This window comes from Oryza sativa, chromosome 4 (assembly GCF_034140825.1).
Source record: "Oryza sativa Japonica Group chromosome 4, ASM3414082v1".
Classification (NCBI taxonomy): domain Eukaryota; kingdom Viridiplantae; phylum Streptophyta; class Magnoliopsida; order Poales; family Poaceae; genus Oryza; species Oryza sativa.
The window spans coordinates 26,465,697-26,491,916 of NC_089038.1; the positions used below are offsets into that span (position 1 = coordinate 26,465,697).

The 26,220-nt window shown below is 46.1% G+C and overlaps 2 pseudogenes; both read right to left on the bottom strand.

The window, feature by feature from the left end:
• Positions 1 to 13,359: 13,359 nt before the first annotated feature.
• LOC9269464 (uncharacterized) lies at positions 13,360 to 15,544 on the bottom strand (annotated as a pseudogene).
• Positions 15,545 to 17,985: 2,441 nt separating this feature from the next.
• LOC136356229 (uncharacterized) lies at positions 17,986 to 21,266 on the bottom strand (annotated as a pseudogene).
• Positions 21,267 to 26,220: the final 4,954 nt, after the last annotated feature.

Genomic DNA, 26,220 nt, shown 5'->3' on the forward strand with positions numbered 1-26,220 from the left:
AGATCGATCTCCTCCGTGGGCTGGGCCGGATTTAACATTGGGCCAGGTTCAGCAAAACATACCACAGTTCGACAGTTCGTGTGAACAAAGAAAAGAGCATGAACTATTCGTATGCATGTACTACGTACCAGATGAAGAATTTTTTTCGTTTTTAGATTTTTTTAATATTTACAGAAATAATCTATCGACCAAAAAAATTGCAGAAATAGTCCCTGCCGCCCTAATGGTGGGCGGCAAGCTGACGTGGCAGACGGTGGGTCGACCGCGCCGTCTGCCGCCGTCGGCCAAAATTGCAATTAGGCCCTTGCCGCCCATACAGAAGGCGGCAAGGGGCTAATTGCAATTTTGGCCGCCCATAAAGAGTTTGCGGCCGTACTTTTTCATCTGGGTCCCTTGCCGCCCCAATAGAGGGCGGCAAGGGACCCAGATGAAAAAAGTACGGCCAAAAGATTTTTCTATGTTATGTTAATAATAAATAAAGAAGTATTTATTGGTAAAACTTGTTAATATTGTTATAAAAATGTATTGAAGTTGGTTGTTGCGCAATTTCATATGTTAAGTGAGGTATTATTTTGTACCTTATTCGACGTATTAGTACTCGGATAATTTATATAGGCCTATCACAGTCTGGGCCGTAGAAACATTATATGGACTTAAACAAGGAGAATTATGTAACATGAAGAAATAGTAGTACAATTTGAACATGATACGACTATTTTCATTGCGGTTACATAGATGATATTAGATTCGAACTAGGAGGGAGGTAGTGCAATAGTTGAACACAACGACGATGTAGTAATGGGACAAGGAAGCATGATAGTAGAAATTTCAATAAGCCAAGTTGTCCGATAATAGCTAACTCCTACGTGAGGATCCCTCTCCTCTCTCAAACCGCGCTTTAGTAACCCTTTATTGCTCTGGTAGTTCAAGCTGCACAACACGGCTAGGTGGAGTTAGAACCCTTCTGGTGTATATCCATTCTCTGTATTGACATCTCCTTGGTGGTTCCTGGGAGGAAAGAATAGATGTAAAGCAAGCAAAGTTAGTAAATATTGTGAGAAAATAAGGATTCATGTAATCAAAATATTCTTACCATGAAATCGTCGTCAAGAATATTTGGACAAACAAAGAACCTTCGACCCAATGTTGTAGGATTTATGGAGCGAAGAACCTGACAACGATCACCACACCTGCATCTTGGACGGGCTTCCCATGGAGGGAGTGCCGTAGTTAGCACCCGCCAGTCGCTCTGTTGTTCACGACATTGTCGTTCATAAGCCGCTTTTCTCTGTAAGTATTGCTCAGTACTTTCGGATGCGAAATACCAGCGACCTTCTTGTAAACAAGTGGTTAGGTCGAGAACGGGATTTTCTGTATCGACCCACTCGATGTATGCGCAAGCCGTAGTGCGGGTCTGCCGAATAGAGTAGTGTTACGAAGAATAAAACGATTGCCCATACGGAATGAATAAGCATATGCAGATAATAAAATACCTCACGGTCATAGTTAGGGCACCTAAAAAAGCGCCTTCCTCGAATATCAGGATTCCTCGAAGCCATTAGTTGGCATCGATCACCGCATAGGCAGAGAGGACGCTGGCACCAAGGTGGTAGTAGGTATACACAAGGATCGCTATGCCAGTTTGGATCCTCAACACCCCGGCGTCTAGCCATTGACGAAAGCCGGTCGGATTTGTAATGAAGCAAGAGGGGAAGAGAGTACTGATTGTGACTGAGTTCTGAAAGATTGTGAGGCCTCACTCGTTAAGGAAACTTATATAGGCGCAAAAAATCGAGTGATACCCCTGACATGTGAACGTGGTGGGGTATGGTGGGTACGCCTGATTGGCGCCGAAAGATACATGCATGATCGGCGCCGAAAGTTACATTGGTCGTATGCGCCAAATGGCGGGCAAATACTCGTATCACACGCGAATAAAGGAGGCTGCATCGGTGCGGCAGAAAGTAGTCGTGCATGCGCCGAAAGGTATCGTGCATGCGCCGAAAGGTATCGTGCACATATAACAACAACGTAGTCATTACACAAGCATACAGTACTGGAAAGTGAAGCAAGTAAACAAAGAGAAGATTGCTCTACTGGCCCTGCCCCGCGCCGCGACCACGCTTGGTCCTCCGGGCCTGTGCTCGCACGTGGTCCTGGGAGTAGGTGAAACGATCCGGTGGCATAGCACGGGTAGCACGAGTGTCCCGCGGAGGAGTGGCCTGCGCCTGGTCCTGCGTCTGCACCGGCGGTGCGCCTCCCAGCTGTGAGGGGCCAATGACGTCCTCTGTCGAGCCTGAAGCGAAGTCGAAGTCAGTGATGTCAAAGAGCAAGGTGGAAGGCAGCAAGCGGTTCGACGAGGTCCTAGCATAGTCCAGTGGTGGACCCTGACTCGACGTGCCGGCTGCCTGTGACGAAGTCCCGGTGTACTGCCAGAACTGCGCTGAGTGCGAGGTCGACACAGCTACCTGAGACGCTGACCCTGCAGCCTGGGAGAAGTGGGCGGCCTGCGTCATAGCGAACTGGGCGAAACCTACACATCGACAAATGGGACCTTTGTAAGCTAAGACATAAAATGTATGTAAATTGATTGTCGAAGTAATGTTGTTTTTTTAAGTACCTGTGGGGGGCACAACAGAAGGCCTAGCCGAGGAAGGCGGGGTGCTGAACGGTGTACGAAACCCTGAAGCAATCGGCAAGTGAAACGGCTCACTTATATGTGCGAGGCATGTACAGAAATAGTAATAAAAATACTTACCTCCGTGTGGAGGGGGAGTCGGCCTAGGAACGTGCGCAGCTGGACGGGGACCAGTCGGTATGGTTGGCCGCTGTACAGCTGCGTCTGCTCGAGCAACGTCGTCTGCACGACAGGTGAGCACTCGGAGAATCGAGCGCATCGACTCCACCATCCGCGTGTACGTCGTCAGGTGCTCCTCTACGGGTACCGGAATCCCCGCGCCTAAACGTTGGATCGTCGTTGAACCGTCAACGACGACCCGGTTGATGTCGTCGACCTGCATGGTTAATTTATTCGTAAATATTCGTAAAATTTGACGAAGAGAAAGACATGAAAACATAAAGGAATGGTGCGATGCAGGGTACTCACAGCACGAGCGAAGTCCTGGTCGCGGTGCCTGGCATAGAGGTCTCTAGTGCTCGCAACGTGGGGCTGCTGCTCCAAGGGAGCGAAGGTGACCCTAGTACAGGTGCGTGGCTAGTACCAGCGTAGGTAGGCCTGGTACGACTCCTCAGTGTGTGGCTCTCCCTCGTGGTCCACGACCTCCTCGGTTGCGAGCAACCAGTCCTCAACAAAAGTCGCCAACTTGGCGGGCCAGTCGCCAGCTGAGTGCTGACCCTTGCGCGAGTACCTGCGAATTAATGTGTAATATTAGTGTGAAACGACAGATGTTACAAATTATTGTGAACAGGCATATTTTAATGCAACAACGGAAAGCGTAGTGCAAGATCTTACCGGTGAACAGCAGCTGGGATGGTGGTCGGAAACGGTACTGGAAAGGGCTGACGGAAGCCGAACTGCCGCATCACGCGGAAAGGGGCGTGAGGCTCAACGCAGATGTCGAAGACCATCGGAACCGTAGTCATCCAGTACACCTGGTCCCTGGTGCAGAGTGTGGACAGACCCAACGGCGCACGAGCCTGGGTAGCCGCTGCACTGTAGGGCTCCCACACGATGTCAGTCGGCAGAAGGCGGTCGAACTCCATAACAAACTCAGGATACGACCGCCTAACCTGGACGTGAGCCCATCGGCGCTGCAATACGAGACGATCGATGTGATGTACAATGAACTTAGCAATTAGCTTAACAATACGATAAGATCGATGCAACGTACCTGACGACGGCACCACAGAGTACCCATCGTAGGGTAATCGACCTCTGGTCGCTCCTCGTAGGTGTGCCCATGTAGGACAATGCTTGTAGGTGTGCCCATGTTCATCGCATTTGCTGCAACGCTTCACCCTGCCAGCCTCCGACTCGTCCATATCGTTGCGGATGCGACGAGTCCTCCTCCTTCCAGCCTTGCCTCGGAGCTTCGATGGGTCAGGAATATTGAGTACTTCATCGTTAGTCTCTGTGAACTCCCCAGCTATGCCGAACCCATAAATCTCGCCGCTCCATGTATGATATATTGCTTGCTTACTGAAGTACTGTGACACATATACTGCATCTGGTATGCCACACTCCGCTGCGGCAGCAATGACATGGGTGCATGGCCTGTGGAGCAGCTTCGGCTTTGCACAAGAGCAATGACATGTGCCGTCGGCTTTGAGAACACACTCCTGCTTCACTCTCTTGCGGTAGATACCCCTGCCTGCCTTATTTTGACATAGTATCTCAAACCTGTGCTGTTGGGTACCTTGCACTACAGCTCGATGTTTCATGGCCTTTTTACGCAACTCCTCTAGCTTTTTCTGCATGAAAGCTCCAAACAAAATGCTGTTGTTCAGCATAGAGGGAAGAACTGCCTGGAACCGATCCCTAAAATACCTGCATGTCCCATGTAAAATGAACTCCACTATGCCAACTAGTGGCAGTCCACGGACACCGCGCATCACCCAGTTGTAAACTTCTGCCAAATTTGTTGTCATAATTCCATATCTAGCACCACCTGTGTCATACGCCTTGGCCCATTTCTCTTTTGGTTCATGCAGAATCCACTGAGAAAATTTCCGAATCTCCAATCCAGTTTTTCTAACCAATGTTGGACTATCCGTTGGGAGAGGTCCAAGAGCTTGAGGAGGGTCAGCAACGGCGGTCGATGGAGCCGCTGCACGCTGATCACTGCATTTGGCTGTCAACTCATCTAATCTCTTCCAAAGCTCATTGAATTTTTTCTCCTGGTTCTGATTGCACAGCCTCTTGAACATGTTCATGAGCTCTTTGTTCTTGAATTGCTTGAAGAAATTAGCTCCCATATGACGCATGCACCACCTACTCTGTACATCTTCCCAAACACCGGGGTATCCTCGTTCCATACTCCCAAATTGCAACTCTTCTATCGCTCGCAGAATGCCAGCGTACCTATCATGTATCAGGCACACATTTGGCCTCATACCAACAACTTTTGTTTTAACCAATTTCAGGAACCAGTACCAGCTGTCGGTATTCTCACTCTCAACAAAAGCAAATGCCAAGGGCAATACCTGATTGTTCCCATCTACCCCTATTGCTGTTAGTATCTGGCCCCGATACTTTCCTGTCAAGAATGTCCCATCAATGCAGAGAACAGAACGACAGTTCACGAATGCCATCTTGCATGCATGTAGAGCTAAGAACGCCCTTTGTAGCACACTCTTGCTAGGATGTTCAATTGAGGGGAATTTCTTCACTTCGTAAGAGCTCCCATGGTTTCTTTCCTCGATAACACCAAGCAGGCGTGGCAAATTGTCATACGAGGCTTCGTAAGTTCCAAATCTCATCTCTATTATTTTCTGTTTGGCCCTCCAGGCCTTGGCATAGCTAATAGTATACTTGTATGTCTCTTCGATGTGTCGGATTATTGACCTTGGTTCATATGTGAGATTATCGATGACATGCGCATACATCTCAGATGCAACAAATGCACAAGTAATGTTCCTGTGGTATTTCTGAACACCAGGTAGAAAACATGTATGCTTGGTAACGACTGACACTGTCCAATAATCCTTCCATTTCCCCTTATACGCGTGCACTCTCCAGGGACAACCATCTTTTTCCTTAACACACCGAACTTCATATTGCGACCGGTTCGACTTGGCAACCCAAAACTCTCTATGAAGTGACACTGCAAAATGTTTTACCGCCTCCTTCATATCTTCTGCTCTACTATAAATCGCTCCCCGAATAACCTCATTTTCTTTGTACTCCCATCTCACACTATCCTCTTCAGAGACGATCAGCCCAGAAAAATCCTCACTAGCCCATTCTGCTGGATTAATATCCGTCTCATCATCTGACGAATCACCTTCCTCTACACGCTCGTTATCAGAATCCTCCCTCTCCATTTCATCCACAATGGCACCGACAGTCTCCCCCTCGTCGGCCACTCCACCTGGTTGATTGCCAACTGGAGCTACTACGCCCCCGTCCTCTCGTGCGTTGACCTCCTCCACAGAAGTCTCGTTTACTTCAGCACTTGGTCCCTCGCCATCATCCATGTTCATCTGCACACCTGGATCCTTCGGGTGAACAAACGGAACCAAAGCTAGAGGCCACCCGCATTGCAATGCATTTTCCAAATACCATATCCACACTCGAGAGTTTTGAACTGGCATTAGTTCCCAATAAAAAACCCTCAGTTGCCCGACTTACTATAACATTGATTGTTATGTCACTTGTCTGTGAATCAACTCTCAAGCCCTTCATTAACCATCCTTTTATAGAAGGTACACTCCTCTCAGCCGGTCTATCAATTCCCCTTTCTGATACAATAAAATCTGACAGATCTACTCTAGTTGGCCCGTAACGGACGTTTCCTGGTCCATGGTAAACTTGGAATATTTGTTTGTTCGACATATCTGTCAACGAAATAACTAGATCATATTACTCTTTCATGCAATAAACATCTACAACGTAATATCAGTTGTAATATCTTCTTGTGTAAGCCAATGCAACGGTAATGTATTGATTCCAAACTAGCAGATCTACGTAGTTACCGATATCTATAATACGCACTTTAGATTAGTACAACTAAAACCCTAAAAATATAATGCATTTATTCAAACAAATTTTTAAAGAATACACACTATTTAACTCAATAGTCACATATAGGATCTATGAATATTACCTGAAATTGGCGTCTGAATCCGGCAGGGCTTCGCCCCTTCTTCTCTTCTCCTCCCCTCTCTTCTTTTTTTTTCACTGGAATTGAGGAGAGAAGAATGAGGGCTGGGGGCTGGGCAGCAGGCCTTTTATAGGCAGCGAGGCCTGCCGCCCGGCCAGAGGGCGGCAAGGGGCCGCCTGCAAAATAGCCGGCCCCGACTGGCTTTTTTGCATTCGGGCCCCTTGCCGCCCCACCAGAGGGCGGCAAGGGTTTTCCTGCAAAAAACCCTCCCTCCGTCACCGCCCGTTCCTCCCCCGTTTGCCACGTCAGCTTGCCGCCCCAGAGGTGGGCGGCAGGGTCTATTTTTGTAATTTTTTTGGCCGATAGATTATTTCTGTAAATATTTTTTAAAAAAAATCTAAAACCGAAAAAAATTCACCAGATGAATGTGTACCCCAGCTACGGAAAATACAATCCCTCTGCAGTCTGCACCATGCCTCCCATGCATGCATCAAATCGAGGGTGTGTTTAGTTCACGTTAAAATTGGAAGTTTAATTGAAATTAGAATGATGTGATGGAAAAGTTGAAAGTTTGTATGTGTAGAAAAGTTTTGACGTGATGGAAAATTTGGAAGTTTGAAGAAAAAGTTGGGAACTAAGCCAGACCCGAGTCTCCACCTAACCGAAGTGCTGCAGTACGTACTGCTCCAAGATTTGTGACCCGACGTACTACGACCTGCACCACTGTTTTATTGCGATCTGAAATTCTGAAGACTAGCCGTACATCGTTATCGTGCGTTTCTCAGTCTAAGCTTGCAGAGCATTGAGTTTTACGCAGTCTGGTTGATCATCAATTTCAGAGGTGCATGCATCGATGTATATGCCTCAATTTCTCACTTCTGTGTGCATCAATTTCGTAGGGTGGAGGACTATAACTGGCTTCGTTTGCTTTGTGTTTGGAGCTTTGGATCTGTGGGAGCGTGGGCTGCAGTCTTGCAGATAGTAATCCCAAGTTAATCAGCTCAACTTGCCTAGTTGACATCTGTGCAGTTTTGCTTAGGTAGGCCCATTTAAATTGGGCCTAAACAAAAACTCACAAACACCTCAGCTCAGTATTGTTCATCCTACCAACCGTCAATGGAATAAGTTCACTTTGATTCCCTTAAAAGTGACCCTCAACCGTAAAACCGGATAGGATGACTCCCCGAACTATTGAAACCCGTGCAATTTGACTCTGTAGCGCCCGTTCCGTCGTGGCGCCTAGCGGGAAAATTATCTCTTAAAAACCCTAATTGCGAAATTTGTTTCTTCGCTTGTCGTCTAGGGTCCGTGCCATCTCAAGATCTCAATCCCCGATCTATCGTCAAGTTCAAATCCGAATCCAAATCTTTCCAAATCAAATTCCTCCGCAAAAGTCTATTTTGCCTCCCCCGGGGTCGATGGGCCGAATTTCTCTCGGCCCATCTTCCCCTCTCCCCCGGCCCTCTCCTCTCCCCCGGCGCGCTCCCGCTCTCCCTCTCTCTCCCTCTCTCTCGCCCTCTCCCCTCCCCCGGCGCGCTCCCTCTCCCCCTCTCCCTCCGATCCGCTCCGCCCCGCCCGCGCGCCGCGCGCGCGTGTGCGCGAGCGCCGCGCGGAGCGCCCCCTCCCTTTCCCCTCGCTCTGCCCGCGCGTGCGCAAGCGCCGCGCCGAACGCCCCTTCCCCTCGCTCTCCTTCTCCTCTCCCTGGCGAGCTCCCCGCTCGCGAAGACGGCCCCCGCGCGCCGTCGTTCGCGCGCGCGCGCCCGCGTGGTTCCCCGCCCGAGCCGCGTCGTCTGCGCCGTCCGCGTCGCCCGGCCCCGCTGCTCTGCCGCGCCTGCAGCCGCTCGGCCCCGCGAGCCAGCGCGCGTGCCCAGCCGTGCCGCCCGTTGTTTCCCGCGCGCGCGTGCCGAGTGGTCGACCGCCCGGTCGCCGCCGCCGTCACCCTCTGCCGTGCCAGCCCGCGCCTGTCGCCCGTGACGTCGCGCCGCTCCAAACCGCCCCGCCGTCATCGCCGTCGTCATCGCCTCGGCCCCGCCACTCCCGCGCTAGCCTCCAAGGGACGGAGGCAGAGCCTCCCTCCTCCCTCTGCCGCGACGCCCCCGCTCCCTCCTCCTTTTCCCGAAGAGGCAAGGGGACAAGCCCCCTTTTCTCTCCCTCTTTTCCCCTTTTTCCCTCCCGCCTGCGTCATCCTCCTCCCTCCTCCCTGTCGCCGCTTTGGCCGCGACCGCCGAGCGCTAGCCCTCTCCTTTGACCGCCCTAAGTCGGTTCCCAAACCGACATTGCCATCCTATAAACCCGAGCTCCCCCCCTTTTTCCTTTCCTCTCCCATTCACCTCCGCGCCATTGCCGCCCCTCTGTTTCGCCATCGCCGTTCGTCGTTGCGCGTGTCGGAGGAGCCGGCACGAGCAAGGACGCAGAAGGGGACTTCGGCCACGCCCTCTCCTTCCTCTTCCCCGGCCCGAGGCCGGAGAGATTACTCCCGCGCCGTCGGCCTCTCGTCACAGCGCCCCGACCCGCACGGTAGTGCCTCTCTCCGTTCTTCCTCCTCGCTCCATCTCCCCCCCCTTAGTTTTCGGTGGTAGCACGAGTAGCCTCCCCGTAGCTAGCCGGCGCCGCCCCGACCGTTGCCGTCGCTCGCCGTGTGCTCGTCGCCGTCGCCGCTCGAGCTCCGTAGCACCCGCTCGTCGCCAGCCTCGCTCGGCGTAGCTCCGCCCAATCCGACGCTAACATCGGATTCCCGTAGCCGCGTAGATGCTCTCACCGCCGGGAATCGGCCCCTCGTGACCTTGTCGCCGTTTCCCTCTTCCCTCCCCGCCGGTTGCCGCCGCCGCGATTCGCCGCCGTCAAGCTTCCTCCGGCGAATCCGAGCCGTTGGCTCGTCTCCCCTCGTCTCGTGCAACCACCCGGTGTGCTCGTTTTCGCCGGTATCGCCGTGGTTCGCTCCGCCGCTCGCCGCTGTTGTCCGCCGTCCGTTCCGGCCGGCGTCGTCGTCTACCTCCCGCCAGCCCACGTGGCAGCCACGTAGGCGCCACGTCGGTGCCAGCTCAGCCGAGGTCGGGACGGGCCGACCCCGGTCAGCCCCTCCCGTGCGCGCGTTCCACCGCGAGCCGTGAGGCTGCGCGTGGGCCCGCCGCATCCGTTCCTCCGCAGACCGTGCGCGTGCACCGCGTCCCTCCCCCGCCCGCGCGCGTGCGCCGCGTACTCCCTCCGCACGGTGAGCCGAGCCGCTGACAAGCGGGTCCCACCCGGGACCGCGCGCGGTGAGCCCGGTCCACCGGCTCTCTCTCCTCCCTCCCGCGCGCGCGACCGTCTTGGGCCGGCCGGCCCATTTAGCTCGGCCGGACCGCCCCAATTCTCTTGGGCTGCGCCCTAGCCGCCCGAGAAAAGTCTATTTTCCCTCCCTCTTTTCTTTTCTTTTCTTTTCTTTTCTTTTCCAAAAAGGATTTAATTAAATCCTTTTCCTTTAGACCAAAAATCCAATAATCTTAGAAATCCAATACCTTCCCAACCGTAAATCCGTTTGACTCCGTTCAACTTCCAAAATTCCTCAAGTCTCGAGATCTATCTAATGGCACGCTTAGAGGTCATTAATAGGGCTTTATTTTCGCCGTTTGTTGAGTTGTTCCGTTTCGCGTGTAGTTTCGGAGCCGGAAGACCCGCAGTGCGAGGATTTCGAGGATCAAGCTCCAGATCTCGAGCAAGGCAAGCCACCTTTGAACATCTTGAGCCTATATTTGAAATTTAATTATGTTGCTTGAAAAATATTATGCACTGATAGGATCGCACTTAATCTGTTGTCCCGTCTGCAAGGCAGTTTGGCGGACATACCTAATTTGTTGCATTGATCCTCCCTTTGTTAATTGTTATATCATGTCCCCTTGTAACCATCTAGATGCGTCTCGATATTCGTGCACCCTGTGCGAGTATCGACGGACGCCTTCAAACTTAAAATCTGAAAAACAACTTGGGTAAAACTTGGGTTTTACAAAAGACTTGGAAAACCCGACACCTGGGTCGGTGCTTGCGAACTAAATGAATTTCCAAAACCACGGACCGGGGAACGTACCGGGTGTACGGTTTCCCGCTCTCGCACTTAAGGACCGATTCCTTGGAATTTCATCCAAACATAAGTCAAGTACGACCACATGGGTGGAATGGGACACCCCTGGCTGAGTAACTAGCTTATCAGGGGAGCCTTGATGCCGAGAGACATGTGGATTTGCCGGGGTGGTGTCGGGGAGGACCCCTGGGCTTCCTGGCACAGTATGGTCTGGGACCTAACCTGTTGTTGGTCTGGGACCCCTCTCGTCGGCATATGGTAAACCTGTGTCGGCTTTGGAAATGCCTTGTCATGAAAGCTTGGAGGTCTCCCGACGTGGCTGATCCCCACGGGCTGGGTGATCCGGGTTAGTAATGTCGTGTGGGTAAAGTGTACCCCCTCTGCAGAGGTTAACAAACTGTTCGAACAGCCGTGCCCACGGTCACGGGCGGATGTGAGGTGATTCCTAGCGTAGTTTTGTTTGACTACTGCTTGTGAAATTGCTGTTGTGGAAAGGGGTTCGATGTTTGAAAAATCAGCAGCTGACGGGATCAGCTAGGCCCGGGTGGCCGTCTGAAAGTTGTTGGCCCGGGTGGCCGTTTGAAAGTTGTTGGCCGGGTGCCAATCTTGATCAATTCTAAAGACTGATACATTGCACAAACTCTGACCGGACGAGACGCACTGTCTCAACCGTGTCGTTTGAGAAGCACTCACTTAGTTGCTTTCAGAAAAGAGTTCAAATAAAATCAATTGCAAAAACAACAGCCTTTCCTTGAAGCCTGCATTAAACACTTAATTCCCATGGCTTGCTGAGTACTCCCGTACTCACCCTTGCTCTATATAAATATCCCCCCCCCTCAGTTGCTGAAGAAGATGAAGCGGATCCTGTTGATGAGGAGTTCTTCCAGGAGCAAGCCAGCTACGATGAGTTTTAGGGTTTCGGCCTAGTTCCCAAGTCGCGCCTGTGTTGATTGGTCCAAGTCCTGGCTTCCGTTTTCCTTTTGTAATGCAGTTGTGAGCTTGGGATCTGTCCGCAGCCCAACATGACTGTACCTCTACTCTATAATAAAGAGACCTCTGTTGCTGTGATATTCTGTCTTCCTGTGATACCAGCACTATTTCCTGGGACTGGTATCGATTAACAGGTTAATTTGGAGCGTCACGGGCTAGTTCCGGTCGGAACTAGTTCGGGGCGTGACAGACTCCCTCAGTGGTTTTGAAGGACAGTTTTTGCTAATGTGGCGATGTTGTCCTAGTCTTAGTCCCACGTGACGCTTACGTGGTATTAGAATTTAAAAAAATATCTATACGACCCATCTGTAATTCACACATAAAAAATATTGTGGGCCCCACTGACCATGTGGGCCCCACATATCATCCTCTCTCTATCTTCTTCCTCATCCCTCTCTCTCCCTTCTCTCTCTTTATCTCCCCTTTCTCTTCACCTTCTCTCTCGTGGCGCAATCGGCGGGCAGGGGCGGTGACAGCGGCAGATGATGGCCGGAGCGGTGGGGAGGGCGGGCGCTGCAGTTGCGGACCTGTAGGCCAGAGTAGCGGGAGAGGGGGAAGGTGATGTGGCCCCGCCAGGCTACTTCCCTCTCGCCATCGACCTCGCCCTTGCCGCCTCCTCCTCATCCTCCTCCTCCCGGTACGAACTCTGCGCTCGCGCCGAGGGGTGGACTTTTTGGTGGTGAGAGGGGACACAGAGAGTGGGTCATGGTGGCACTACAAGAATCCTGTTAATCCGTGATGAAAAATATCTGTCACGGATCACTAGAAAACCATCACCAAACAGCATCTGTGATGGTTTAAGAAATCATCACGGATTGAGCGTCATGGATTGACATGCGTGATGATTTGTCGAAAACCATCACAGAGTACCAGAATCGGTGACGGTTTTAAACCGTCACGATATTGCCCAAGACCTAGTTAGTCCAGCCCAAGCACATTTCCTGTGACGAAAAATAACCGTCACGGATGAATTGCCACATCATCATAGATGCTTGCATGGTTGCTTACATGGATGATGACATGGACACTACCTCAGCCCATTTGTTAACAGGCCAGAATCAAAGATGGGCCAATTTTGGCCCAATTTCAGCCATTTTCGCAGCAATTTTTCAGCCTTTTTTGCAAGCCCATTTCAGCATACTGCAGCCCAAATTCGTCACTAATTTTTAGCCCACTCTTCAGCCCACTACTGCAGCACATATAGCCCATATACACAGCCCATTATCAAACATTCAGCCCACATACACAGCCCACAAGGAATTATTGTAGCAGCACATTAAATAAAAAAAAACCTTATGTTTCCATCCAACAACATATCACATGAATTTTCATCCAGCATCACATTACACAAGTCTTCATCCAACAACAGTTACCATACAAAAGTGCACACAGCTAATAACACAGACTCAGGAAATGCATACAAGTCCAGCAGCTTGATTCATGCAGCATGCAGTAGCAGCAAAATGCAAGTAGCAGCAACAAAATATATACCACCATGTATGACTTAACTTGGTCGAAATTGACTTGACACAAGTTAGCAGCAGCAAAATGCATGTAGTTAGAGGCAAAAGATATGCACCATGCATGTCTTAACTTGGTCGAATTTGACTGAGCAAAAGATTAAGTTTTGCTTCCATCTCAGATTGACTCCTCTTCATCTCCTCTCGGTCTTTAATCCTTGCCTGCTCAGATTCTTGCACTTTGTTTGACAAATCAGCCACCTGTGCACGAAGCTCAGCATTGGTCCTTTTCTCCGCTTCTAGTTCTGTCTCAGTGCTCTGCTCACTGAATCTAGGCTGGGCATTATGGAACCCCACATTCTTCAAGAACCGATTCTTCTTGGTGTTCTCAGCAAGCACATCAGCAACAACTTGAGCCGCTGACTTAAGTTCTTCACCTTCTGTTGTTGTAGATAGCTTGTTTTCCATCCGAGTCTAGCAAGAAAGTAGCAAACATGGTTGATGTTGAGAGAATTAAAAATAAGCACTACAAAGATCAAAGTCTGAAAATTATCTTACAATAGCCTCCTGTACAACAGGGGTGTAGCATTTTTTTTCTTGCTGTAGTGGAACTCCTTGAACAAATCAAATGCATTAGGTTCTTCATCATTGTATTTGTCATCCTGAGAACAACATATATGCATTAGGTCTAGCATGAATTAAGATGTTACGAAAATCTGGGCAGCTACTGTTCAATTGAGAATCTAAAAGAACATGTTCAACTAATTTCTAGCCTCATTTGTTGCACACAGTCACACTATGTTTTCCACTTAGACAAACAACTGCAACAGAGGTCTTTCACTGCATACACAGACATAAAAACAATAACTTTTAATCTATTAACACACTCAACTTAGACATAGATGGAAACCTAACTCATCACCTTTCACACAATGTATTGGCATCGGATCAGATATAGTGTCCTTGAACATTCCACAAACTAATGGACTCTCATGAACATAACAACATGAGCATGGACATCATCTTGTTTAGGCTGAGGCAGACGTATTTAAGCAGTAGCTTGTTCATACAAAAAATTATATGGTGCTTAAAATGGCCCACTTACCAAATTTTCAACATGAACCATGTAGGCACGAGATCCGGTTGTGTGATGGTACTTAACATTCCCTCGGTTTTCTTTGTTCTTTTGACACATCTCCTACATTAAAGACAACAATACATGTAAGGTTGGTGATAGATTAGCATGCACAAGGCATCAATCTGGTTTTGCAGAGAGAACATACCATCTTTTGGGGACTCTTCCATGATTCTAGGAGTTGAGTCCACTGTTCATTACTCATGAATTTGACAGGAGAAGTTTTTGTAACCAAATGTAGTGGAAAAGGATCAAAATATTTTTGCTTCAGCCTGTATCTTTGTTGGCGAACTGCGGACTTCATCATCTCAGTACAAGCCATTTTAACTGTATCATCCTCTATGTTTATGTCAAACTTGGCCTAATCGAATGGAAGAACATTTATAGAAAAGAATATCAATTCAGTAATTTATGGCTTAAAATAACAAACAATGGATCTTCTATTGAGACTAAATGTGGAAAGGACCAGAGAATGCATGTACCTTTAGTTTTCCTAAGAACAGATTAACGTACGCAGATGCAGGTTTTTCCTTGTATAGCTTCCAATGCGGGAGTATAGGCACATGGTTCCTAACTATGATGTTGCATTCAGTTGCAAACTTTGCAGCAACAAGAGGAACCACTGGCCTTATATTCCCTTCAGTTATGACAACTTGCAGCTTGCCACGGCACGCTCGGTTTAACCTTTGGAGACAACGTCCCATATTATTTCCCCGGTCCCTTCTCTCCACTCCCCCTAGTTGTAAATGTACATTGCAGTTGAAATTAAAACTAAAATTATTGAGGTGAAGCAAACATTGATCCAAGATGATCATGAATTGAAAGCTTTGCATACAAATATTGATCAACTGAGACAATATGAAATATGGAAAATAGATGAACAAACTCACCTTCGTTGGTAATCTGGTTGTGGTCACCGTGTTGAGTAATGCCATCAACTACATCAGCCACAAGGGTGTTGTCATCATGCTGGGTGAAGCCATCTAAAAAAGGGCAGCAAGTAAGAAAAGCATTCATCATACAAACAAAACTTACATAACGACAGTAAGAATTCATCACCTCCATTGTCCATATGGTTGTGCTGATTATGTTGGTCGATAGCATCATACCCGGTGGTCATGTGAGTGTTGTCAAGTAAAAATGTGAAAATTGGTTTCATTAATTTTTTTTATTCTTAAAACTCAAGTTAATATTTTCAAAAGGTAAACAAGCAATAAACTTAGATCAGCAAGTTAAACATTTTTATAGCTGACTCATGTTAATGGAATGTAACCAAGAAATGTGGCAGTAGAACTGGCCTTCAACAGCAGCCTGTGTGTGGTCATCTAAGTTGCCATCGAGATCTCCAGCGTTAGCTTGTGATGTAGCTGGCATACAAATATCACTTGGTATGAGACTTGCATCTTGTTGGGCAATGCTTTTCTTTAACCTTGTAACTTTAGGAGTCATTTGCTCTGCATAAACTCTCTTGCGAGACCGAAACTTGACTCCACCAGTCTGGATGCTTGAAGTTTTGTTGTTACAGTTCTTGCGAGTCTTCTCCTTAGAGCACTGCTGGAAAGAAAAGCATGGATTGGTCAACATAGTATTACATTGAATTAGGAAGAAAAATAACAAGTTAAGACTTGTCAACATAAAGGAATTACAACCTTTGCATTCTCATCATCAATCTAAGGGTGGCGGCTGGAAGATGGGTTTTGGAGGATGGGTGGCGGCTAGGTTTTTGGAGGAATTGGGAAGTGCTGTTTCATAATTACCGATGTACCCTTGAGAAATTTTCTGATGGAAGTGTTCTCTATATTTTATATTTTATGAACCTAAGGGTAGTAAGGTAATTCGGACTGTGAAATATTTCGGGCTGGCGCACATCAAGCGCGCCAAGCCGCTTGGGCGCGCGGGATTTCCCCTTATCCTGAAAACTCAAAGCCCCTGTTTTGTTTGGAACCTTCTAGATGAGTATATATTATAATAAGTCTTATATTTGAGATTTGCTACTATGTAAAATTTGTTCCCCTTGAATGATTGAATCTGTCTCATTCCTTCATACTCCATTAATTTTTTTTGTTGGAATTAGAAAATCAGGTTAGACAAGCACCATATATGATACACATAGTTCATCATGTTATGATCCCTTATGTTGATGATTATTATCTTAAAAAAATGTTGATAATGATTAATAAAACTATATAGGTGTTGATAATTTCCCAATTAGTGCTTCTAGCTAGTAAGTGGTATAAAACAATGCATGAAGCAAATTTGTTCCCTTGAATCTATCTTATTCCATCGGTATTAGTCATATTCCACTAATCTAAATTTAGGAATTAGGAATTTTGGCCAAACAAGCCCCATGATCCCATTACTTTTTCGCGAACACGCAAAAGGATTGCACTTCAATATGTACAGAGTTTATGTTACACAACATGATCAGCCGGGAGGAGACAGCACACCGTACTAAACCTACGGAGCGAACGCACAGAGTCAATGTTGCTTTCTCTCTCTAGTGCTGAGGAGAGAGATGCGAATTTTTTTTTTGATATTTTTTTCGAGTCTCGGAGCACACTGCAACCAACCATAGAAATTCTTAGCTCAAACGGACAAAAGATGAAGCATGAGGAATTTTTTCAAAGTTCTATCCAAGGGGTTCCGGAGCTTCTCGCCTAGAAAACATAATTTTGTAAGCGGAATTTGGTAGTTCTAATTTCACTGAACCCGGCAAAGCGGGGAGAATCGGATGTAACTTTTTCTGTAGATGTCTGTGGATATATTATATGTCTAATTTCGAGTCCGTATGAAAAAGATATGATTGTTTTAAAGAAGGTCAGTCGAATCAGGCACTAAAAGCACTAAAAACAATAGGTCACTCGCCCAACGCCAAACAAGGCGATCCCCGATGTCCGGCGAGAGCTGTATGTGAAGCACCGCACATGGTTTATCATGTCATGTGGTGCTGTACATATCCTAGGTGAGTGGTGCATCACGATTATATTTTTAAAAACATTTTTAGGCTCAACTAGTACCCATCACAAAGTGTCTACTATTATAAAAATTGAAGATGTTTTTGCTGGTACTTTGGTATGTCATCCGTATATGAGTCGTTTTTAAGTTTGTTCGGTTTTGAAAATACAAATCCGTATTTGAGTCGGTTTATAAGTTTGTTTGCTTTTGGAAATACAAAAGGAACCGTATAGGAAATCTCTATAAAAAACTCGCACACTAAGTAAGTTGAGACGATCGGATTCCTTCACCCGTTGCAACGCACGGGTATTTTTTCTAGTTAATAAAAAAATAAAGGCTCAACTAGTAGAGACTAAATCTGTAGTTTCATTGACACAGGCAAGTTGAAATGCCATTTAGGCCAACAAAGAATCAAAACTTGAAAAACGGATATGAATAGTTTGGCATCGAACCAATTATACATAAATTCCATAGATGAACATGATCTCAAATACAAATTGAGGCTATCTGAAATAATAGAACATATGGTCTCAAATAAGTAGAACATGGTCTCAAATACTAATTGAGCCTTACGACAAAATATTAAAACATAAAATTCAAACAGAACTATTCGTCGTCACTATCGACCTCCATAACTGAGTCGTCTTCTTCGTTAAAATACTCCATAAGTGTGTCATCTTCTTCATCTTCATCTTCATCACCAATGACATTCACTTCTTTGCTAGATTCTTTCATCAACCGAGCAATTTCAGCAGCTTCAAAAACAGGGCCACGCTCATCATCTCTATTTAAAGGCGTATCATATATAATGCTAGAAACTGGTCGGCGTGGATCCTCCTCATCATAGCACTCGTCTTCTTGATATGCAGCAGCACTAACCTCCATCTGACTTACGTTATAAAGATGCCTATGGTCAAATGTCTGTACAACTTGCCAATTTTCACCCAGCTTTGTATCTGGCAAATAGAAAACCTTCGTAGCATGAGTGGCCAATATGAAACAATCATTCTTGTACCACAAACTTCCAACATTGATGCTTTTAAAAAAGCCATCATCTTTAAGTGCAGTCCTCTTTCCATCCAGTTTGAACCAGTCACACTCAAACAAAACTACGGACCTCTCCTCTAAGTTATAGTCCAACTGAATTATCTCTTTTATGTTTCCAAAAAAATCAATTAACTGACCATTATGTGTAGCTTGTGACATTACTCCACTATTCAGTGTCTTCTTGTTCTTGTCACGGTTAACTGTGTTAAACCGCACACCATTCACTATGCACGAGGAGTATTTTCTAACTCTCAAATCAGGACCGCATGCCAAGGAGAAGATATCAACATCCACCTCTTCTGGATTTGTACTATGCTTCTTCAAAATCTGCCACATGCATACAACACACATATATTAGAAAAATAGAAGTTACATTATGCAATATATAACTTGACAATGAACACTAACATGGTTCCTAAACCAGGTCTGAAATCCTTGTCAAAGCATTCTTTCAATGTTAGGCACCCCTTGTGTCTCTAACTCTTCTATGAACAAACTGCAGAAAAAAAAATAAATTAGTGTGCAACACAAAGGTAGCATATAGAAGAAGTCTAAAAGTAAGTATATAGAACATACTTGACGTAATACTCAACTTGGGCACAGTTGTTTAGCACAAACCACACCATTTGATCAATGCCATTTTCATCATATACATATTCAGGTGCAGAAGTAAAATTAACTCCATGCCCAAAAACATCAACACCATAAGCTTCTTCATTGGAGAAACCTTTATTTCTTGGCTCCCGATTAAATCTTGTTTCAACATCGTCCATGTATTTAGAGCAAAATGTCAGACACTCATCAGCAATATAAGCCTCGGCAATTGAACCTTCTGGTCGTGACCTATTCCTCACATATCGCTTCAAAGTATATAGTCGCCTTTCAATTGGGTACATCCACCCATATTGCATAGGACCCCTGAGCAATGCCTCATCAGGTAAATGTATAGCAAGGTGTACCATCACATCAAAGAAAGCTGGAGGGAAAATTTTCTCAAGCTTCACCAAAATTATAGGGATTTCTTTCTTCATTTGAACCAGCACATCCTTGTTAAGAGTTCTGCTGCACAATTTCCTAAAAAACATCCCCAACTCAGCTATTGCTTCATAAATATCAATGTCCAGAAATCCTCTCATGGCAGCGGGCAAAATTCTTTGCAAAAGAATGTGACAATCATGTGTTTTCAGCCCCTGTACCGTTGTTCCCTCAGCATTTAAACATCTTGAGATGTTGGAAGCAAATCCATCTGGAAACTTGACCTCTTGTAAAAAAGCACAAAAAGCCTTCTTCTGTTCAGTAGACAAGGTATATCTAGCATGAGGCATCTCTCCATCCTCTCTAAATTGCAGCACCTTTTTAATACCCAAATCTTTCAAATCAAACCTAGCTTTAGCTGTGTCTTTTGTCTTGCCCTTTATATTGAGAATTGTCCCAATTAGGTTCTCACATATGTTTTTTTTCAATGTGCATCACATCAAGATTATGTCTCACCTTTAGTTTTTTCCAATATGGCAACTTCCATAAACTAACCATCCGGCTCCAAATTTCCACATGACCCCCTTCAGAGTTGGAACGCTTCCTTTTCCCAGTTCCTTGTGGCTTCCCAGGTCTGACGTCTTTAACTCTCTCCAATTCAGCCAGCTACTCTTCTGTACAGAATTTACCTGGTGGATCATTGCTTTCATGAAGTCCAGTAAACTCATTGTTTCTCCTCAAAGGATGTTCCTTTGGAAGGAAACGGAAGTGCCCAAAATAACCAATTTTGCTCCTTAAGGCATATGAAAGAGGATGCTTGTCACAATGGAGACAAGCAAAATAGCCCCTTGTTGTACGCCCTGAGAGAGTGCTCAAAGCTGGGTAATCATGGATGCACCACAAAACCGCTGCACGAAGTTTAAATGATTTGCCAGTAATAGCATCATAAGTATCAACACCTGCCCAAAGCTCAAGTAAATCCTCTACAAGAGGCTGTAAAAATACATCAAAGTCCTTCCCAGGTGATTTCGGACCTGGAATAAGCAAAGCCATCATAAAGTTTGATTCCTCCATGCACTCCCACAGTGCTAGGTTGTAGGGCACAACAAACACAGGCCACATGCTATATTTTGTGTTCTTTTCTGAAAAGGATTGAACCCATCAGTAGCTAGGCCAAGTCTAAGGTTTCTTGCATCCTTTGCAAAACTAGGATATTCACGGTCAAAATCTTGCCATGCCTCGCCATCAGCTGGGTGGCTCATATTATTCTCAACGGGCTGTCGCTTTAACTTGTGCCACTGTGCCGCTTCTGATGCTTCTTTGGTCGAAAACATCCTCTTTAGCCTAGGTGCCAATGGAAAATGCCGCAACACTTTTTGTGGAATCTTCTTTCTTTCTGCATCTTTCCATCTCGAGAGACCACAAACCGAGCAATTGTCATGCTTCTCATATTCCTTTCTGAACAGCACACAATTATTGTAGCACACATGTATTGATTCATAACCAAGACCCATTTCCTTTAGAATGACTTTTGCTTCATCATATGATTTTGGGAGTGTATTGCATTCTGGGAAAGCATCAGCCAATAGCTTCATGTGTGCAGAAAAAGCAGAATTGCTGATCCTATATAATGACTTCATATGAAGAAGCCTTACCACAAATGAGAACCTTGAAAATTTGGTACAACCAGGATAAAGTTGACGCTTTGCCTCTCTCATGACAATATTCAAAAATGACTCTTTATCACGAGGTTCTTCAGCACCAACTTGATTTTCTACATCCGGTCTTGCTTGTGCCGCTGCAGTCTGTAGGTCTCCTAAAATTCCTTCCAAACGATTACCATAGTTGTCATCCTCTGTCACCATAGTTGTGGAACCATCATTATTTTCATTCATATCAATAGGATGCTCAATAACATTGACATCTAAGCTCTCTCCATGATGAATCCACCGAGTATAAGTAGTTTCCATACCATTCATCAGTATGTGCTTCTTCACAACAGCCTGTCTTTGGTACTTCTGATTAAGGCATCTGCTACATGGGCATAGAATTTCAACATTCTCATTGAATTTCCCCTGAATGAAACTCATAAATTCTTTGACGCCGTCAATGTATTCAGGGGAAAATAGTCTACTGTGCACCCAACTTCTATCCATCTAATCAAACATTGTAGATAAACCACAATGAGCAAGCTGCACCAATTCAAATGCTACATCCAACTAAATCGAAGAAGAAGAAGAAGAAGAAGAAGAAGAAGAAGAAGATATTACCTTGGCTGGCTGTTGAGGCAGATGGGAGAAGAGGCTTCAGGAGTCCGGTCAACAGTTGAATTTGTCACCAGGTGGACGCATGGCCGCACTCGGCATCGCTCGTTGGTGCGGCAATGGAGGGCGGCGGTGCTGCAGATCTACAGGATGGCGTTGTAGGGCGGCGGTGGTGCCTGATGTCGCTGTTCGGCTGGTGTGCAGCGGTGATGCGCGATGGCACGGTAGGCAAGGAGGCGGCGTTGCTGAACGACGCGGCAGTGGTGGGCAGCGGCAACGCCGCTCCTGCCAAATTTCGCCGTCGGCGGCGGCGGTGTCTTAGATTGGTTGCGGCTGGGTGTCGAACTGAATAACTGAGTCGGGGTTGAGGAAACCTTACTCCTCCATACATACACAGGTCAAAAAGAGTACAGAATCCTACAATAACACATCAAACCAACTAGCGCAGTGGTAGGATGGGGCGCCTTCTACTAGTAGGTCATGGGTTTGATTCTCGTTGGTTGCATTTTTTTCTTCTATTTTACAAATTCGAGTTCTTTTTTTCTTTTCGAAATGCCAACTCCGGCTGCTGGGCCCCATTTTCGAAATGCCAACTCCAGCTGCTGGGCCACGCTGTGGGCAACATCCTGGACCAACTCAACTCGAGTGAATGGCATTAATGGGCCACGCCAACAGGGATGCTGGGCCAATAATAAATAAATAAAAATATATAAGTGCAGAAGTGGACATCTACAACAAGTGGTTCAATTGGTAACATATTTCCTACCTTCCTGCTCAATGTGGGTTCAAATCCCACATGCTGTGGATTTTTCCCCCATGCGCACCATATTTTTTTAGTTTGCCATATTATGCATCATATACATGTAACAAATTAACAAAATTATTTTGTTCAAATTTAACAAATCATCATATACATGTAACAAATTAACAAAAATATTTTGATTTTTTCCGCATGCGCACAATATTTTTTTAGTTTGCCATATTATGCATCATACACATGTAACAAATTAATAACATTATTTTGTTCAAATTTAACAAACCATTATATACACGTAACAAATCAACAAAAATATTATGTTCAAATTTAACAAATATTTTGATTCTTCTTGCAATCATATTTTTTGTTTTTCTTTGCGCTACAATTTTTTTATTTTTCTAGGCTAACTAGAGTATGACGAATTTAAAATCATACATTGTTTTTTATTTTTCTAGGCTAACTAGAGTATGACGAATTTAAAATCATACATTGTGACGGTCCTGATAAAACCGTCACGAGTTCGTGGGCTGTGAATATCCACTGGGCTCATCTGTGACGAAAAACAAAATATCGTCACGGAGTATGTCTGTCAGCGACGATCCGTAAATCCGTCACGGAGAATCCATCACGGATTAACAAGTTTCTTGTAGTGTGGCCAGATCCATGCGTCCACCGTGCCAAGGAGGCCTCTCAGGTCGTCGGCCGACTCGGGGACATTGGTGCTGGTGACCGGCGCCGCCGAGTTCGTCGACACCCACTGCTCCCTTGCGCTCCACAAGCGCGACGACGGCGTCGGCATCAACGACTACTGCCTCCTCGCCAAGCTCTTCGGCGTCGTCAGCATCAACGACGGCCGCTTCCTCGCTAAGTTCTTCGGCATTGTGCCATTCACGCACGTGCTCCACCTCACGGTGCAGCACCATGGAGAACCTGGCAACCGGCGACAACAGAGAGACGTCAAGAGGGCGAAGGCCTCCTCGGCCACAGCTGACCAACGACCATTGTCACACTGGCCCGCCACCGACTACTTCCTCGACTGCCACACCCTACCGTCGGTTGCCCACTGCCGCCCCTGCAGACCGGTGAAGGGAAGAGAAAGAGAGAGAGGATGACGTATGGGCTCACATGTTAGTGGGTCCCATATTATATTTTTTGTGTGTAAATGACAGATGGGTCCCACATATATATTTTTAATTCGAATGCCACATAAGCGTCATGTGAGACGAAGAATAGGTCAACATCGTCACGTCAGTGCCACATCAGCAAAACTGCTGAGTGAGTTAAATTGCACTGGTTTCAATAGTTCGGGAAGTTGTTCTATCCGGTTTTGAAGTTAAGGGTTACATATTAGATTCGGGTGACTTTTAAGGGAGTCAAAGTGGACTTATTCCACCGGCAACACATCTCACTACTGTACTCCTAAGTTCTACAGTACTACTATACTACCGTGCCTGCCGTAATTAATCTGTGCTCATCTCCTGATCTATAGATTCCAGTCTTATATTGTACTGTGTCAATTTAGAGTCGTCCTCAATTTAATCGTTCTAACTCGGCCAGCATTGAGTACAGTACAGCCAGCCCAGCGTGTACAGCCCAGCTGAGTTTCCGCAGACTGCACGACTGTGCCGACGACGGTCTGTCCAGTAAGAAGAGCAACCGTGCGATGCATTCGACGACGCCGTCGTGTCCACGTACACGCGTCCCTGTCGCCCCCGGTCCTTCTCCACTGTACTCTCAGGTCTGTACCGCACGCTGCACACGTCGTCCACACCAAGGTCAGAGATGCGCACCGCGCGCGGATCGATCTTACTACCATGCATGATTCGCCAGATCGGGGCCGCGCGCGCTTCCAGGCTCTCCCGTCCCGTTGACAAAATCATCAGCTAGCGCCTGATCTCGGTCGGTCCGGTCCGCATGCATGGGAGAGCGGAGCGCGCGGCGTGCCTGTCATGCGGGACACCGTACCGTCTGCATGCATATGCATATGCATGCTAGTGGTAGTTTTTCTTCCGTTCATGGTAGTTTTTTTCTTCGGTTCATTCGCCGTCCGACGGAAGTACGGAGCCGGATATTACACCATCGATCCTAATTGTTTGCCGGTAAAAGTCAAAGTAGATATTTTTAGGGAGATGGTTGTTGCAGACTTGCAGTGTTGCTCTGGTCCCTGCACCTTGATGCTCGCGAGTCCAACTCGATGTTCGGAGTGAATAGGTCAATTATCATTTTTTTTAGAACATTTGTGTTTGTGAGAACACGTCAATAATCAATTAATGTGTGTTTTAATTGTTCGTCTGTACTCCCTTAGCTTTGTTAAAAAACGAATCTAAAATTGGACGTCACATATATTAATACAACGAATATGTACAGAGATATGTCCAAATTCATATTACTATAACGAATTTGGATAAAGATATATCCTATAGTAATAGAATGTGTTACATTGTTTGGTTTTTTATGGGACTGGGTTGTTATATGGATGCGTGTTTGTGATATCTCGAGATGTGGTCCATACATCTCCCGTGGTTTCTGGGTGAACGGATGACTATAAGCTCCTTGCTATTAACCTATTTTACATATGTGCATGAGATGCATGCGATGCGAGTATGCGACTCATGTTCATCCTCATAGGATAAATCAGTGGCTGGCATACATACGTTAGCGGCTGGGTACTCTATCATCTAGTCAGCACCGATATTTCGGCCACAGATTAGATCCCGGAGTTTACTCACGGTTAGTCTATACTAATATAAAAAAGGAAGAGTTGTGCCTAGCAATCCTACAGGTGAAATCATCATCTCTCATCTTATCACCTCCACCACAATTTCCTCCTCTGCTCCATTAAATTCCCATGTGATAAATTTCTGTATTTTGTATTCAATCTTGTTTGGAATATCTAATCATAAATAGTATTTTTTTTCTATTTTGAATAGTCCTCTAATGTGTAAGTACTGACCAAATACATTGAGTGGAATTTCAGATCTTTTTTATACTCATTGTAAATGTTACTCCTAATGGTTATCTTTTTTATTAAATAATTAAAAAGCAGTAGATAATTAGAAAATAGTGGGAACAGATGAATATTATATTTTTCATGTAAGTTCACCTTATCAATACCATTTGAATCAGCGGCTCGGGAGGAGCATTATATTTTTCATGCAAGTTCACCCTATCAATCCCATTTGAATCAGTGGCTCGGGATGGGATGGTAAGAGCTTAGGATGGCTATCAAATATTGCAGATCTTATAATCTTCTTTTTTAAACATTAATCTCCAATAAATAAATCATTCCTATTTCTTTTTAATTAAATTGCTAATTAGAATTTAGATTTGGTTTATAGGGATAATCTTGTTTTTTTACACTGGTGGAGAAACCATCTTTGGTCGGTCGGCCGAAATCCACAATAGTCTCGGTTCCACTAAAAACCGGGACTAAAGATCATCTTTAGTCCCGGTTGATGGCTACAGCGGGCATATTTGATCTTTAGTCCCGGTTGGTGTTATCAACCGGGACTAAAAATAATCTTTAGTCCCGGTTCTAAACCTATCAGGCCTTGTCAGGCCCCCCGGGATCTTTAGTCCCGGTTGGTGTTACCAACCGGGACTAAAAATAGGCTCTTTAGTCCCGGTTGGTGTTAATAACCGGGACTAAAGATCCCGAGGATAGCACACGCACCAGCCCACGCTTCTCTCTCTGAACCTTGTGCATGCGCAGCCTCTCTCTCCACCCTTATCTCTTTTTATTTTCCTTCCTTATCTTCATCCTCTCCATCCTTCTCCTTCCATCCTCCCCTTCTCTTC